The sequence below is a fragment of the Anabrus simplex genome, chromosome 1 (genome assembly GCF_040414725.1).
Source record: "Anabrus simplex isolate iqAnaSimp1 chromosome 1, ASM4041472v1, whole genome shotgun sequence".
In the NCBI taxonomy this organism is placed as follows: domain Eukaryota; kingdom Metazoa; phylum Arthropoda; class Insecta; order Orthoptera; family Tettigoniidae; genus Anabrus; species Anabrus simplex.
The window spans coordinates 779,259,184-779,277,067 of NC_090265.1; positions in this window are offsets into that span (position 1 = coordinate 779,259,184).

Below are 17,884 nucleotides of genomic sequence, written 5' to 3' on the forward strand. Positions count from 1 at the left end.
GTAAAAGAAGGATTGTTACTATTTTACATTCTTCTATAATTTGTCATTCTGTAGAACTCATCGAGTTTGAAATGGTTATGTGAAGTGTTTTCGCCTTCCAGAGAAATTGAATGTAGGCTCCTATACGTAGAGAGCCACAGGGAATGGAGACCAGTGCTCCTTGTTACACATACTGTATAATGCTCGAACTAGTCTGCAGAACCTCCGAAGATGTTCTTAGGGGGAACCTTCAAAAGGAAGCAGATGATGTTATGCTGTTGTTGTTGTTGTTTGAGTCCATAGACTGATTTGATGCAGCCTCCATGCCACCCTATCCTGTGCGAATTCTTTCATTTCTACGTAACTGCTACATTCTACATCCACTCTGTTCTGCTTGACATATTCATATCTCGAACTACCCATACATTTCTTACCGCCTATACTTCCCTCAAAAACCAAATGTACAAGTTCCGGGTCTCTTGAGATGTGTCCTATCATTCTATCTCTTCTTGTGGTGAAATTTATCTGCGGAGGGGCCTGCGGCGGCGGCGGAGGCTAAAGATGTTTCTGAAAACTTTTGTCTGGACCGTGCGTTGTATGGAAGTGAAACACGAACGGTAACTAACTAGAAAAGAAGGAGAATAAAATCTTTTGAAATGTGATGTTACAGAAGAACGGTGAATGCGAGATGGGTAGATCGAGTCACGAATGAATTCGTGAGAGAAGATAGTTGTGGCTAAATTTCACCAGAAGAAGAGATGCAATGATAGGACACATTTTAAAAGACCCAGGACTTGTACATTTATTTTTTGAGGGAAGTGTAGGTGGTAAGAAAGGTATGGGAAGTTCGAGGTATGAATATGGCAAGCAGAACAGAGTAGATGTAGAATGTAGTAGTTACGTAGAAATGAAGGGATTCGCTCTTGATAGGGTGGCATGGAGGCTGCATCAAATCAGTCTATGGACTCAAACAACAACAACAACAACAGAATAACATCATCTGCTTCCTTTTGAAGGTTCCAGAACACTGTAAGAATACAGTTATTTGGTTTATATTTATTTAAATAAATCGTATATACTCTCTACGTCATGAAAATATATGGAACCGATTACATCCATTGATAGGGGCAGTGTTGCAGCTCGAGGAACATTAACTAGTGGTAACAGAGAGACCAAAACTACAGGGACATGTGGTACAGGTTTGAATTATCTGGCGGCAAATATGAAGCCAGTAGAAATATGAATCCTGACCTGACATCAGTCTGACAGGGCTATATTTACCTGCGATGAATACCAGGACGAACTTCATTTTGTAAGTGCAGCCTTTAGACTAGCCCAGAAGTACGAAGGATTGGATTATACAACCTCGGAGGGTACGTAATAAGCCGATATTCTGTAACATACCATTAGGTCATAAATAAGCTTGCAAGTCTAGCCACAAACTGACATTATCACTAATAGTTGTAGTAAAGTCCGTTGTTATGTTCCATAGACCTTGAGAAAGTAAAGAAGATAAGAAATAGTAATTAGAATGACGTGCAAAAGTACTGAAAGCAGAACTAGCACAATTGCGACAATAATCCACAACTCTCCCGGCAAGGGGCTTTAATTTTCGAGATTTTTTGGATTTCGTATTCAAACAGCAGTCATAGAGATAAAAGCGCACAACATGTATAAGTTGTGAGTCATTCAGAAATTCAAGAGTTTGTTAAAAATCCCACTAGCTCTTCTTAATTCTCAGCGTGGTTTCAATTGCAATATCATTTCCACAGTTCACTAGTAGCGTCGCTGTTCGGCTCATGAGATTGTTTGATCACGCACATATTAGAAACCTGTCTCACGATAGAGTTCGTGTGTGAGCCATCCGCTGCATTGAGCTTGCTCCGAATTTCTCTTCTCCTTCGTCCAGAAGTTTCATTGAGTTATTTGTAGATGGCACAGATTATTTCATTCTGAGATCTTCGATCAGCAAGGATTCTCTTGCTAATTCCCAAGGTATGTTTCTAGGCCGATGTCTCTCAGGAAGCGGGGCTTAACCTTGTCTTTAGTAGTTAAGTCTCTCACAGATTTACATTTACATACGTCACAACCGGTATGGTCGGCGAATGCAGGATGGGTCTCGGTGCACAACTGGTCACGGGTGGTCCGTGGTCCGACCGACCAACCGAGAAGAGGAGGGGTAGACACGGCTCTACTGTGGCTCTACGCCTCTGCATTCGGGAGACGGAGAGGGGCTGGTCGGCTGTCCTGAAAATGGTTTTCCGTGGTTTGCCATTCTCCTGCATTGAGGCGAATGCCCGGACAGTTCCTAGTATAGGTCACGGCCGCCAACATCTCATCTTCTCCGCACATCTCCTTGACCGTAACAAATCTCCTGGCCTGAGAGACGGCGTCACCATCTAGGAAGCCCGCCTCCCACCTTCAGGGGAGGAATCGTCATTACCTTGGCGTAGAACAGGACCGTGGCTGTTTCTGTTGACAGCTATCGAATGTCTTGTATTTTACAATTTGCTTTAAGTGGCACCGACAGAGATAGGTGTTACGGCGACAATGGGATAGGAAAGGGGGAGGAGTGGGAAGGGAGCGGCCATCGGTTTGATTAAAGTACAGCGCCAACATTTGCCTGGTGTGAGAATGGAAAATCACCGAAACCCCGAAGGCAAGCTGACAGCTTCGTGACCCAAACTGAGCAACCAGCCACTCGGTTTCTTGATTGCTGTCCAGAAATGTTGCATCATGACTTTCCAGGTTACTATCGAAGTTTTTCCATGATTTGTTGCACTCTTCCTTCTTCGCCTATCTACGTCAGTTCTTGTCTGGAACCATTTCTGATACGCATCCTTTTACGTTTACAACCTGAACTCATTTCAGTTATTCCACCAGAAGTTCGGTTTTTATTCACCTTTACGTAGAGTTTTTCCAGTGTATTCTTTTCGTGTTTCTTCCAGCGAATCCTTGTATGTTTTTCTTTCTATGTCTACATCCCGAACCGTCTCGCTCCCTATGCTTTGGTACTTTACACTAATCATATCCATGCACTTCTACCCAATGTCCTTGTCCAGAATATTCTGCAGTAGTCTGTCTATTTGCATAAATCAATCTATCTATTTATTTAGCGATAAATACAATAGTAAAAGGGAAACTTGCGTCAGAGAGGTAAAAGTCACTTTAACTATGATGATAACTGACCGTCATTAGCTGTGTTGCTTCGCGCCAAGATAATTAGCATGAAATGAAGGTAATGCTTGTTTTGAAATGCCGAGTAGTGCTACGTAGTATAAAATGTAATGCTGAACTGATGTTGTGAAGGTATATTATTTTGATAATGCCGTAGTAATTTTAAGGGGATACAGAAGGTGATATTGGTAAAAAATATCGATTTTTACTTTTATACGTAAAATTATTCTTGGTAATTTGGTTTTTAATTTGATGTATATTTCAGTGATTTTGGATGACTGTAAGTATTTATAACTTTCAAAAACTCTGTTACTGCTTACGCCATTTCTACAGATTTCCTGAGCACTTGATTCATTTAAGACAAGCTGAACTGTTTGCTCTAGCAGGCGGTAGCAGCATCCACGTCTTGTAAGTGGCACTTTCAAGTGCCATTTCTGAGAAATTACTTGTTTACCTCCCATTAACAGCATTAGTGTTTTACATGGTTCTACAATGCTAGAGATACCACAAGCAGTTCGTTCACAATTACTTTCTAAAAAGTCAAAGATTTAAAAATATAAAAACTTGAATTAAAATTTCCATATCTTGATGTCTAATAAAGGTATAACCAAGACAATAGATCAGTAAATGTATGCATTACGAGTCCAAATAATTTCATTATATCGTTTTGTTACCTTGGGCAGTTCCAAAGAAAGCGGGATGTAAATATGTTAAATTTAACATTTTCAGGATAGTTCTTTCATATTCCCTTAAGTGGCTTTTCAGCGTATTTTGCTGAGGAATGTATCATTAGTAAGAACATTTCTAAGAACCAGGTTCCTAGTAATCAAACGCACTTTATTTACATTTTCTTTGCTGCTAAATGTAATAGAGTCACCAAAATTCTTAACATTTAGACCTTGTCAGCAGTAGCTTCTGATTGCAGTACTGAAAATAAATTCACGAGTCTCGTATGGATAGCGAAGAAACAAAGGGAAGAGAACTTCAGTATGGTGCTCGATCGGACACTCCAATCAATCAATCAATCAATCAATCAATCAATCAATCAATCAATCAATCAATCAATCAATCAATCAATCAATCAATCAATCAATCAATCAATCAATCAATCAATCAATCAATCAATAAATAAATAAATAAATAAATCCATCAATCAATAAATCAATCAGTCAATCTATCTATCTATCTATCTATCAATCAATCGATCGATCAATCAATCAAACAAGCAAACAATCAATCGATCGATCAATCAAGCAAGCAATCACTCAATCCATCCATCCATCCATCAATCAATCAATCAATCAATCAATCAATCAATCAATCAATCGATTAATCAATCAATCAATCAATCAATCAATCAAACAATCATTGATCTGCACTTTGGGCTGTTTCCCAGGTCGCAGATTTCCTATGAGCTGTTTACCCAGTTTTTTCGTAAACGTTTTCAAATAACTTGGAAATGTATCGAACATTTCCCTTGATAAATTGTTCCAATCCCTTATTTCTGGTCCTTTAAATTCATATTTGACCCAATTTGTAATCCTGAATTCCATCTTTGGAGAGCGATTCATACTGTATAAACACGTAGGAGTCGACGTAAAATACAATATCTACAATGCGAGAGACACACACGCGTTGTAAAGGTTATTTATTTATTTAGTAAAAAAATCTGCACATATACAATTTAATATATTACAATAACAAGAAAATAAATTCATATCAGGATGTTCATCCCCTCTAACACTGCCTCTGATAATATAAACAAATCAACCCAACACGTAGCTTGCAACTGCCAACCATGTGAGCGATGGCACCACAGTCGCATTCCAGGGTTGATGTTGCTCACGTCCTTAAGTATAACCTTAAAGCGAGCAACAATATTCTGGCAGCCAGTATATCTGAAAAGATCTCCTGGCTACCATGTGATATAAAATGGAAACAGCTCTTTTCAAAGCACCTTAACAAGCAGTATTGTTCGTAAATGCAATCCTGAACTATTTGGGCCATTACATTTCGTGATAGGGATGCCGCCGCCTCTGTGGTGTAGTGGTTAGTGTGATTAGCTACCACCCCCCGGAGGTTCGGAGTAGTATAATAAGCGGGTTCGGCGGCCACCGCCACAGCAGGCTCCCAGAGGCCTCCTCCACCACCACCACAGCCAGAGCCCTCCCAGATGCCTCCTCCACCACCACCACAGCCAGAGGCCTCCCAGAGGTCTCCTCCACCACCCGCGGGAAATTTGAATTTGTAAACAAAGCCACGTGCTTTTTGACAGCTATCATCGACAACAACGCATCGCTAACCTCAGTACTGCCATCTTGACGGGCCTAAACCTCAGTAGTGCCAACTTAACCTCACAAGCGCGAGATTTGAATTTGTAAACAAATCCACGTGTTTTTGACAGCCACGTGCTTTTTGACAGACAACAACGCATCGCCAACCTCAGTACTGCCATCTTGACGGGCCTAAACCTCAGTAGTACCAACTTAACCTCACTAGCGCGTGGTAAACAAATCCACGTGCTTTCTTGACAGCTGTCATCCGCCATCTTTAAACCACAGAGCACTGTGCTGCCCTCTTTATCGACGTAGCTCTAAATTCGTCACCTGTTATCCGCAGTGCTGCCATCTTGACGGGTCTAAACCTTAGTGCTACCAACTTAACCTAACCAGCGCGAGGTAAACAAAGCCACGTGTTTTTTGACAGCTGCCATCCGCCATCTTTAATCTATTGAGCACAGTGCTGCCCTCTTTACCTACTTACCTTTGAAATGTGGTGGCGGATAATTTGAAAAATGCTTTTTGACAGCAGCCATCTTTAATCTAGAGAGCACCGTACTGCCCTATTTAGCTAGATACCTTTGAAATACGGTGGCAGGCAATTCCACATGACAGCGGCCATCTTTAATCAAGAGAGCACCGTGCTGCCCTCTATGTGGTGGCGGCAAATTCTACATGATCTTGTTTGGAAACAAACTCACGTGCTTTTTTGACAGCCGTCATCCGCCATCTTTAATCAACAGAGCACAGTGCTGCCATCTTTAGCTAGATACCTTTGAAATGTGGTGGCGGTAAATTCCACGTGCTCTTGTTTGGAAACAAAGCCATGTGCTTTTTTGACAGCTGTCATCCGCCATCTTTAATCAACAGAGCACCGTGCTGCTATCATGCGGGCAATTTCGTCAGCTGTCATCCGCCATCTTTAATCCACAGAACACCGTGCTGCCCTCTTTATGGCTACTACCTTAAGCACGTAGTAGCGGGCAATTTGAAAAGTTCTGTTAGCTATCATCCGCCATCTTTAATCAAGAGAGCACCGTGCTGCCATCTTTAGCTAGATATCTTTGAAATGTGGTGGCGGCAAATTCTACATTCTCTTGTTTGGAAACAAACTCACGTGCTTTTTTGACAGCTACCATCCGCCATCTTTAATCAACAGAGCATAGTGCTGCCCTCTGCAGTTGAAATGTGGTGGCGGCAAATTCCACGTGCTCTTGTTTGGAAACAAAGCCATGTGCTTTTTTTTGACAGGTGTCATCTGCCATCTTTAATCAACAGAGCACCGTGCTGCTATCATGCGGGTAATTTCGTCAGCTGTCATACGCCATCTTTAATCTACAGAGAACAGTTCTGCACTCTTTGTGGTGGTGGTAAATTCCACGTACTCTTGTTTGGAAACAAATTCTATGTGCTCTTCAGCTGTCATCCACCATCTTTAATCAAGAGAGCACCATGCTGCCCTCTTTGTGGTGGCGGATAATTTGAAAAATTCTTTTTTGACAAGCAGCCATCTTTAATCCAGAGAGAACAGTGCTGCCCTCTTTAGCTACTTACCTTTGAGGCGGTTAATTTGAAAAAATCTATTTGACAAGCTGCCATCTTTAATGAAAAGAGCATCGTGCTGCTATCTTGCGGGTAATTTTTTACGTCACAGCTGTCATCCACCATCCTGCATTGCTAACCTTAGTGCTGCCCTCTTTAGCTACTTACCTTTGAAAAAAATCTATTTGACAAGCTGTCACCCGCCATCTTGCATCGCAAACCTCAGTGCTGCACTCTTTAGTTGAAATGTGGTGGCGGATAATTTGAAAAAATCTTTATGACAAGCAGCCATCTTTAATCCAGAGAGAACAGTGCTGCCATCTTTAGCTACTGCCATCTTACATCGCTTACCTCGATGCTGCACTCTTTAGTTGAAATGTGGTGGCGGTAAATTCGAACAAGTTTAATCACGCATCGGAAAAGCTAGAGTAAGCACGTGCTGCAGTGATGACGTAATTGTGCATGTTTAGACTTGTCCGTTTTCTTAAGAGTAAGTCGGTGTAAAGGAATGTGGTGGCGGTAAATTCGAACAAGTTTAAACATGCATCGGGAAAGCTAGAGTAAGCACGTGCTGCAGTGATGACGTCATTGTGCATGTTTAGACCTGATCGTTTTTCTTAAGAGTAAGTCGGAGTAAAGCACTGCAATAAGTAAAACATTTTTGAATGCGATCAAATATTTATTTACAAATGTACTACAACAGTGTTCGTTTTAGCTGCTGACAAGGTTGGTGTGCTTCTTAACAACGTATGCTTCTGAAATGCCTCCTGCAACATTCAAATTAAACAAAACATTTAGAAATATATTATACTAAGTATGTTATGCTTTACAGAGAAGATCATATACTTCTTACCTTGTTGTTATTCCTTTTCGGAATCATCATCATCATCATGAGGTACTAGAGAAAGTTCATTCATACACTGTGTACAGTGTTCAATCCTCAGATTTGGTCCATCCCAATCATCATCACCATTTTCTCCTCGATGCTTGTAATGTCGTTCACAAGTTCTGCATAAAGCTACTTCGATCGACATCTTACTGTGTAGAGGAAGGATGTCCCAAAAATTATGTACGTAAGAGGCAGCGTACGTATATAAAAATCCTGGTAGTAAGTATTGAATAAGATGTTTCGGCATCGACGATCTATGTTTATAGAACATCTTAATAGCCTCACTCACTCGTGTAAGATAAATAAGATGTTGCGTATGAGCATGCAAACAGCATGCACATTTACAGTTTTGTTCCATAGCGTACGATGTCGAAGCACACACTAATGAAAATGATAAAGATCTATTCTTATTTATAGTCTCGTAACAATATTCGTTAGCGGATAGTAAGTAACATCACTCATATGAATAATAAGACAATAGGCTGCTGTGTTAGCAGGAATGTTTTCAGATGTTTCAAATTCTAAACGAATATCAACTGGAGATTCTTTTATAGATTCTTCATGATAAGAGCAGTCTATAACTACAATCGGTGCTTTATTTTTAAATTCTTGAGGTGTAAATAGCGGACGATCTTCTTTCTGATAATACGATGATTGAAATTACAAAACATGTCATAGAGCATCCCAAACTTATTTTTCTCAAAGTTCATGTCTATGTTTTCGTAGGGATACGTAATTCCGTTGAGATATAGTCTAACGTGTCTTAATTTACAGTGATCAAACAGTGAGCTATCTTTTTCGTGATTGAATTTACGATTAGTTTGAAATCCAAAAATAATGTACAAGGGCTTCTCAGTAAAACGTGATGTTTTAACAGCCCAGCTATGCTTGTTTGTAGGTGGTAACACAGGATATTCATGCAGCTCCCAACTTCTAAAACGTATAGGTAATGGTGTATCATTTTCTACAATCTTGAGCAATCGAAGTTTTTCACGATCAGATAAGGTTACATGTGGAATCCGCCACAGTATACGATGCAGTGTTATTTTCGATTCTACTGGTGTTTCTACTGCTTTAAGAGAATTGTAATCACTTCGATCACGGATTAGAATAAGCTCTTGTTTTGCGTTGATTATAATACGTGTAAAGTCTTCTGCGAATCCAATAATATGTTTCAGTGATAACATACCCGTAAAAGTTCCATCCTCATTAATCATCCAGTTGTTAGTAGCTTTTGGACACCATCCAGCCATCCGCAAAAGATTACTTTCTTCATCACAGAAAGAAGGGTAGAGTTTCATTGCACTTGTAATACCAATATTCTTCGTTCGATCTATTTCAAAATTATTTACTTCATATCGCGCTTCAGAAAAGAGAAAAGCTAGAGCATGGTTGTTTAGTTGTGAAGTGCTTGGTCCACTTCCATCAGACTTTTCTAGTCGTCCTTCAATATAGAGGTAGCTTTCGTGTGGTAAGGTGTATACATCTTGCTGATTAATAATAAAATGAATTTCATCATTGTTATTTAATCCAAACGTAAAAGGTTGATAGGAATGAAGCTCACTTCGTACTACACCTTCACGACTTTCTACTGTATTCGTAATGTCTAGCATTTCTTCCATTCTGTTGTAGTAGTGTATATCCTAAATCTTGGAGTATCTGCTTATGGGTATCTGTTAACTCGATGAGTCTCTGCACACATGTAGTATGTCTTCGGAATGTACACCGTGTTTTATAGATGGTTTTCATACTGGTTTAAGATGTAGTTTGTAAGCTACGTACGCGTGCTGATCTAAATGAATAAGCTGATTATGTTTATTTACAAGTCTAAGAGTAATGTTGCTAATGTATTTTACAGACACAGGATGATAAAGAACTACTGCTGGTTTCTCACAAATAGTATATCCACGTTCCTCTGTAACAATAAAGTCGTGCAGGACGTGCGAAGGTTGTAGATTACTATTCAAGTCTGTAATAATATTACAAGTAATGTTCACATTATAATCATCGAAGAGTTTTATAGGTTGATCAGACTCGTAACGTACGTTCGGTAGGAGCTCCCTCGATGAAAATCCAAGCAGTGGTCCAATCGAATCAGGTTGTGATTTGAAGTCAATCTTAAATGATGATTCAATAACACATTTATGTGTAATGTTGCTTATAGTGATTGAGAACTTGTAATTATGATTACTAAAACTATCTTCCCCAAACTGATCAATTAACGTACTTTCAATATAGTCGTGAATATCGTCTACTGTATAACTACCTGAGGGTAGTGTTAGCACATACTCATCGTAATAGAACTTGTTTAAACCATCACGCACATTATAGATTTTATTGTAGCTTTCAAACGATACTAGTCCAAGACTATGCGGCTGATAACCAAGTTCGGTTGGTGGATTAAAATAGACGGTTGTTTCAGGTCCTTCTCCACGTACAGCAAACGTTCTTTCACTGTTCGTCATCACGTAGACACTAATGCACTATCTCTACTGTCTGGGTTTGATATAAGAACATAAGACATAATCGTCCGCACATGCGTGTATTAAAGTTTTGCACACGGTTTTTACTGTAAACAATGTCTGCACTGCTTCCGAAATAACGTATGAGCTCAAAAGGAGGAGGTAAATCTCCATAGCTATCAAAATACCATACTTTAGATTTACGTTTTACATAAGCAACGTAATGAGTTCCAGGTCCACGACTGTCGTCCAAGTTAATTACGGCACTTTCACGTTCACGTGGGCGCGCTGGTAGTTGATCGCGCATATACACTCCCCGAAAATAATGAATTCCTAGTTGTTTAGCAAACGTAAAAATTTCATCATAAGTTAGAGCTCGATATGGCAGTGCATTCAGTAGACGTTTTTTGGAGAAATGTAGATACCAAGTCCTTTCTTGTATGGCGCTAGCTTCATGTTCACACCTTTGCCTCGTAACGCAATTGCTTCCATCGTCTTGTTATGACGTTCACTCTCTTTCAACTGTTGTTTCGCTTCTTCTACAGCTTTGACAGTTCTCGCTACAGCACTAGCACCACCTAGCAATGACCCTAAAGCTGCTAAGCCAGCAAACAGCGCAGGAAGAAATCCTCCTCGTTTTGGTACAGGAATAATTCGTGCACGTTTACTAAATATTGCTCTGCACTTTGGAGAAATTCTCGCTCTTGCTGCGCGTAACGCCTTAATAATAGCTACACGAGGATTGTATTCCCCTCGAATAGCTTTTTGCGCAGCCTTTATCCTTTATAACATCTTTCCATCCAACAGTTTTTACTTTCTTCTTCTTCTTCATGTCGTTTGGATATCGTTGTTTCGCCATGCTGGACACGACTTTACTAGTCAAGAGCAAATCATAAACTAACCGTTGCCTCTTGTTTCGTTTAATATATATATTACTATTACGTACTTTATGATTCAGTTATCATGAAGATTATAAAGCAGCAAGACACGCTACCTGTTACCGACATTGTACCACATCTCTTACCTAGTTCTAGTACAACTACAAGAAAACGTCATGGAACGTTGTTTCCTTTTACTGTTCGATGTATTATATCAGGTCCGTCGGGATGCGGTAAAACAAATCTTTTACTCACACTTATTACTTCTGTAAATGGTGTACGCTTCGAGAATATTTACGTTTTCGCAAAGTCACTCTATCAGCCGCTATATACTATTCTACAAACTGTAATGCACGATCTAGTTAAAGATGGAATAAGATATTTTAAATTTAATTCACATGAGCAAGTACCATCACCAGACGATGTGCTTCCTAATTCTCTTATGATCTTTGATGATGTAGCAACAGAACAGCAAAACGTTATTCGTGCATTCTATACTATGGGTCGGCATAAATATGTTGATTGCATCTATTTGTGCCAAACCTATTCTCGTGTGCCTAAGCAGTTGATACGCGACAACGCAAATGTTATTGTGCTTTTTCGGCAAGATGAGCGCAACATGCGACATGTGTATAACGATCATGTTAACACTGATATGACATTCGATGACTTTAAACGTATGTGTGCTAAATGTTGGCCATTACACCGTTACAGCTTTTTAGTTATTGATAAAGAAAGTGATGTACAGCATGGACGATATCGCATGGGATTCGATCATTTTATATGCATTAACACAGAATTACAGTAACTACTTGATTAAAAACCATCATCATGTTAACATCTAGCAAGGAGATCACAAAACATATCATCCAAGCTCGAAACAATATTCGACGGAAATTTAAAGAGCTTAAACGTATTCAAGCAGACACGGATTTATTTTTAAAAACACAACTAAGTACACCACTCAAAGAAATGTTTAATTCTACTTCATTACCGCAGTCTACTTCAAGTTTTGCTTCTATGCAAACATCATATCATAAAGAGAAGCATGAAGAAGAAAAGCATGAAGAAGATACGGAAGAGAAGAAGCAGGATGTAGATCAAGAAGAGGAAGAGGAAGATAAGGAAGAAGGAGAAGAAGAACTTAATGATACATCACCATCTAAGCGTGTTGAGTTTTTAACTACAGATGTTATTGCTGAAACACCTACTACATCGACGCAAAATCTACCATCTTTGTCTGAGATTATGATTACACCAGAGTATCGCAATCAGTTTAGAACTTTTATTCAAGATACCTATGGATCTCTCTTTGCACCTTATATAGAAAAACTTTTTACAGGACAAACTGACACTACCTACGGTATTCGCTACGAAGATGACTGTTTCCGGATAGGAAATTCAAATGTTAAGATTAATAGCAACAAACACATTGTAAAAGGTGTTACCTATAAACCTACGAAAGGACTCTTAGAACTTCTTTTCTCACGAATACCTGACAAGGATATAATTTTACAAGTTGATCTTAAAAAATATAAAGCAATACTTTTTGCTACTGACGTAACACGACGTAATTACAAGAGAACAGAAGCTGTAAATGCGAATATGAGTTACAAGTATCGTGAGTTTATTTCTAAGCTGTTTCCGACTGCACGTAGTCTAGATGTTATCTACAAGCCTTTGTTGCCGTATGTGGATGTAAGATACTGGAATGACCCAAACTTAATCGTTGAACGATTACAACTTTTAAGAGCATCGCAAGAGGCTGGTCACACTGGTCACGGATCAGAAATTCTAGAAATAGAAAGAGAACTACGTTATGCCGGTATTATTTTGTAATGGCTCGTCAAGAGAAGATCTCACCTGTAAAGGTAAACATCGCACATGAGTTACATAAACCAGCACGTCGCACCTACTGTCGCAGACGCGTTATTACACGAGGAAAAGATGATCTCTGGCAAGCAGACTTAGTAGAAATGATTCCATATGCTTCTAGTAATAAGGGGTATAAGTATCTACTTACTGTTATCGATGTGTACTCGAAGTTTGCTTTTGCACAACCCGTGCGTTCTAAAACAGCAGCTCAAGTTAAAGAAGCATTTAAACATATTGTTGAAGAATCGAAACGCTGCCCAAGGCTTCTTCAAACTGATCAAGGTAAAGAGTTTTACAACAAGGATATTTCTTCTTACCTCAAGTTACTTGGCATTCAACACTACTCTACGTTCAGCAATCTCAAGGCAAGTGTTGTAGAACGCTTTAATCGTACACTCAAAACAATGATGTGGCGAGAATTTACAGCGCGAGGTTCATATCGTTGGATTGATCTGCTACCTAGACTTTTATCTACCTACAACGATATACCTCATCGTACTATCGGAACAAAGCCACGTCTTGTTACAAAGAATACACCTCGTATAAATGCTATTCATCTTGTAATTAAAACAGCTGATCCACGTCGCCATCGCTTTAAAGAAGGTGATTTTGTTCGCATCAGCAAACACAAGTCTATCTTTGCAAAAGGATACACACCTAACTGGAGCACTGAAATTTTTCAAATCAGAAGTGTTAAGCTTACTAATCCAGTTACGTATTTACTTCGCGATCTCAGAGGACAGCCTATTGAAGGAGGATTCTACATCGAAGAACTGCAGAAAACAAAATATCCTGATCACTATTGTGCCCGTTCGCATCTCGAAGACCAACTACAAAATGGCGGCGTAGGAAGGTATGGCCCATGCGATCTACTAAGGCAATGAACTTCATATTAATGCAGCGGATAGGAGGCTATGTACGTCACGGAACGGATAATTTTCGAAGACACTGCAGAACAGTAGAGGTTCATTTTGAATTGTTTTAAAAAAATATAGCAGCGGAAGGATTGTTTAAGGATATACTCAAGAAATAACATTCGAAGAAGCAAGACGCAGAAACGAGCGGAGCTACACATTTGAAGAATATTCTTGGCTACTGTGGAGAATATTGATTATTTATAATCGGCGATAGCATACGATTAAATTACTCACCGGTGTATGCTAAGAAAAGAGCCGAAAAAAATATATAAATAAATAATTTTTGGTGATATATGATTGACTTGGATTAGTGAGGAGCCACTCTACGATCGAAGGAATAGGAATTCACCATTCTACAATATTTATAACTTCGTACGAGAGGATAATAACTACCGTAGCAGTAAACCTAATAACTATTTTACGGAGAAATTTTCAGAGCAAAGAAAAACTTCGACGATATCTATAAATAATTGAAATATGGAATATATCATGACTAATTACTGCGGAAATGGAATTCTCTTCGTTGTCTACAGATACAAAATGATGACTGTCTGCTAAATTAACAAGATGGACTGAACTGGGGATATGCACCGTTGAGCCAGATGACCAGCTGTGGATGATTGGACCGGCCAACCAGTGGGCATGATGACGTGGATGAGCACCGGCCAGCCAAAAGACCGGACGAGAAGGAGTGGACCGGCGAGCCATGTGACCAGCTGATGACCATGAGCGTGCAATCCAACCAGAGATCGAGATCCGATCTGAGGGTCTAGCCGCAACCGAAGGATGGAGCAACAACCAGATCAGACGTAGCAACTGACGAGCTAAGTCCATACATTTCTTTAGTAGAGTAGTTTCTTGTAATCTGCACCCTCAATCTAACTTGGCATGTGCTGAATATTTGGTGATATTTTTGGAGTAATTAAGAACGCGTGTGTAATATAAAGTGAAGTGTGAGATATCTAAGATTTTAAGATAAGATGGAAGTGTAGAATTAGAATGCTAATATGACATATACAGGTTACCGCACTTGAATACTTACAGTGGAAACTAGTTGGGATAAAAGATGGAAGTGTTACTTGTGAATACCTGGAAGCATTGAGTCTAATTTACTAGTGAAATTTCGATTAATCTCGCTTACCTGAATATAGATTACGTCACGAAGTACCTGCGCGATACGATGATTATTGTCAAATTAAATATTCCTTTCTTCATAGAAAGAGGGCATTGAACTCGTACTACTGGTGTTAAGATAAAGGTTATTGATTACGTATTTTTACAAGGCAATTCTAGTATATTTAGCATATAGTTCTGGGAGTAATGGCTATATGCATACGGCTATATGAAAGCCGGTGTTATGTTGAAGTGTCTTTGGAATAGTGTTGAAATGTGATTATTTATTGGAGTATATTGATGAATAGTTAAAGTATAGAGGTTTGTTTATGTTCTACGGGAAGTGTAAGAATTGCCATTCGACGAGATAATGTTATATTAGAAGTACAAGGTGAGTTTCTGTGCCATATTTGAAAGAATATGACAAGGAGAGAACATCGCGCAGATGACCATTTAAAGGTAAGATAGACATGTATGATGGTAGAATTGTGTATCGTGACAGTTATATTTATGTCTGACATTGGTAAATAACAGGTACTATGAATAAGAGAGTACTTTAATGTACAGTTTACTAGACTCATGACTTTGTATGCATCTAATATTTCGTGGTGCTGTGACGTTACAGGATAATACGCAATAATTTCATTCTATACTATCCATACAAGTTGAGTAGCTCGTATACATATGAAATAATGAGACAGAGCAGGACGCTAGAGCACATTGAGCCATTAATAGAGGAGTGTGTGGATTGGAAACTACTTGAAAAATTTAGTTAGATGTCTATTTCTTTTCATGCAATATTGATTTCTATTCGAGTATTTTAAATATGAAGAATATAATAATGGTTAGTTAGGAGCCATATGTCGTAGGCTTTAGGGGGGTATTGTCTTAGCCCGTGAGTTTGTTACTTGTGCGTACTCGAAATATGTGACCAAATAATCAGAGTGCAGATCTATGTATGGTTATAATTTATGAATGGAAAGTTGGAGAACACTTTTACAATTTAATACTCACACAAGAGTATATTTGGGAAATAATTACGTGAATATATGAGCAGATTTGCGTTTACAATCTAAGTCTTTCCCAGGTAATTTTATTACGTTTTTCAAGTTAACGAATTATTCATTTTATTTCTGCATGACGACTTATATGTTGTGAGGATAATCTTAATAATTAACGGGACAGTATTCGCAATGTGTATTTTTATTTGATTCCATGATTGCTCAGTGATCTCGAATATGATTTTTGAAAATGAAATACTTTTCGGAACATGGCTACGAATATTGAGACATGTATTAATATGAATTTGAACATTAGTTATGAGAAAATGTAAACATTTTAAGCTTTAATTATTTTTATTTTATTTGAGCCAGCGCTGACTCTAGACTTTCAATGATTAATTAGTTCTCGATCAATACTACCCAGATTTCACTTCATCTAATATCGAACATTATTTTAATCAATAAATAATATTATATTTTTTTTAGTAAGTGACTGTGTTTTAATTTTTGTTCGGGTTACGTCTAGTATTAAGATAGTTAATAAGTTTCATAGAAATAAGCAATCGATTAGTTCTACAAGCGAAAAGAGATTCCTTTGAAGTTATTGGTCACTGGTTCGTACTTGTACGTGTAGATACTCCTGTGGTGCGTATTCCTGCGGACAAATTCTCATTCGAAACCACGTAAAATAATTATATATAAAATCACAGATTTTATGAGCGGAAAATGGAATACCCTGAGAAGAAATCAAGAGCTACCGGGATAACTTGGCACTGACCGCTGCATGAGCGGGTGCACTATTTAGTTGAACGTGTTATTCGACGTCGTGGCAATAAACTGTATGTTAAATGGCTTGGTTTTAATAACAGCTTTAATTCATGGATTAATAAAGAGGATGTACTTTAAATCTTATGTGTGTTTTCTTTTAATCCTCTACGTTTCCTTTCTTCTAAGTCACTAGGACATGCTGTAGGATTAAACAACACCTGTAATATGTTTTGACAATTCATATTTATTTTAGAATATATATATATATATATATATTTATACTTTGTTTATTTTGCGGTCTTTGTCACTCAGTTTTCGTTTTATTACACCAACAACGACAAGTGCTGCTATATTCTTCTGAGCAGCTTCTGTACGAAGCAGATTTTAACAGCTGCACGACATACTCTATGCAGGCAGCATGTAACTACGTGTCAGGCGAACGTGTTCTAGGGGCGCAGGGGAGATGAAGCACGAAGAAAAGAAGATCAATCACTCTATTGATGAGTCCACGCCCAACATGCTTCCTCATCTTTCTCCCAGCACGTTTCTTCACCTTTTCCTTGTTTACTCTCTCCACAGCCATGATAAGTGTTTATAAGCGAAGACAACTCGTTAGTTTTAGGTCCGTGATACAGTTTAATTAGTTGACATGTACGGCACTGTCTCACAGAAGGTCGTCTACCTAAACTCACGTGTTCATGATGTAAACTACACGTTTGAAGCTCTGACAAAACAGGATCTTGAGTCCACTCACGAGGCACCTTATCCCAAATCTTCTTTACAGCATTCGCAGCTACATTAACCAAAAATGCCTTTGGTAATGCATTTAACTCTTCTTCAGTAAAACTGTTTAGTTTCTTTTTGCATGCATAAAACTTTACGATCGCCTTTTCAACTGCGTTACACTTAGTATCTGTTAGAAATGACATGATGTCTTTACTCTACAAATGTTTCTTTTACACTAAGGTTATTTCGACACTGCAGTTTACATATGTTGTTCACTT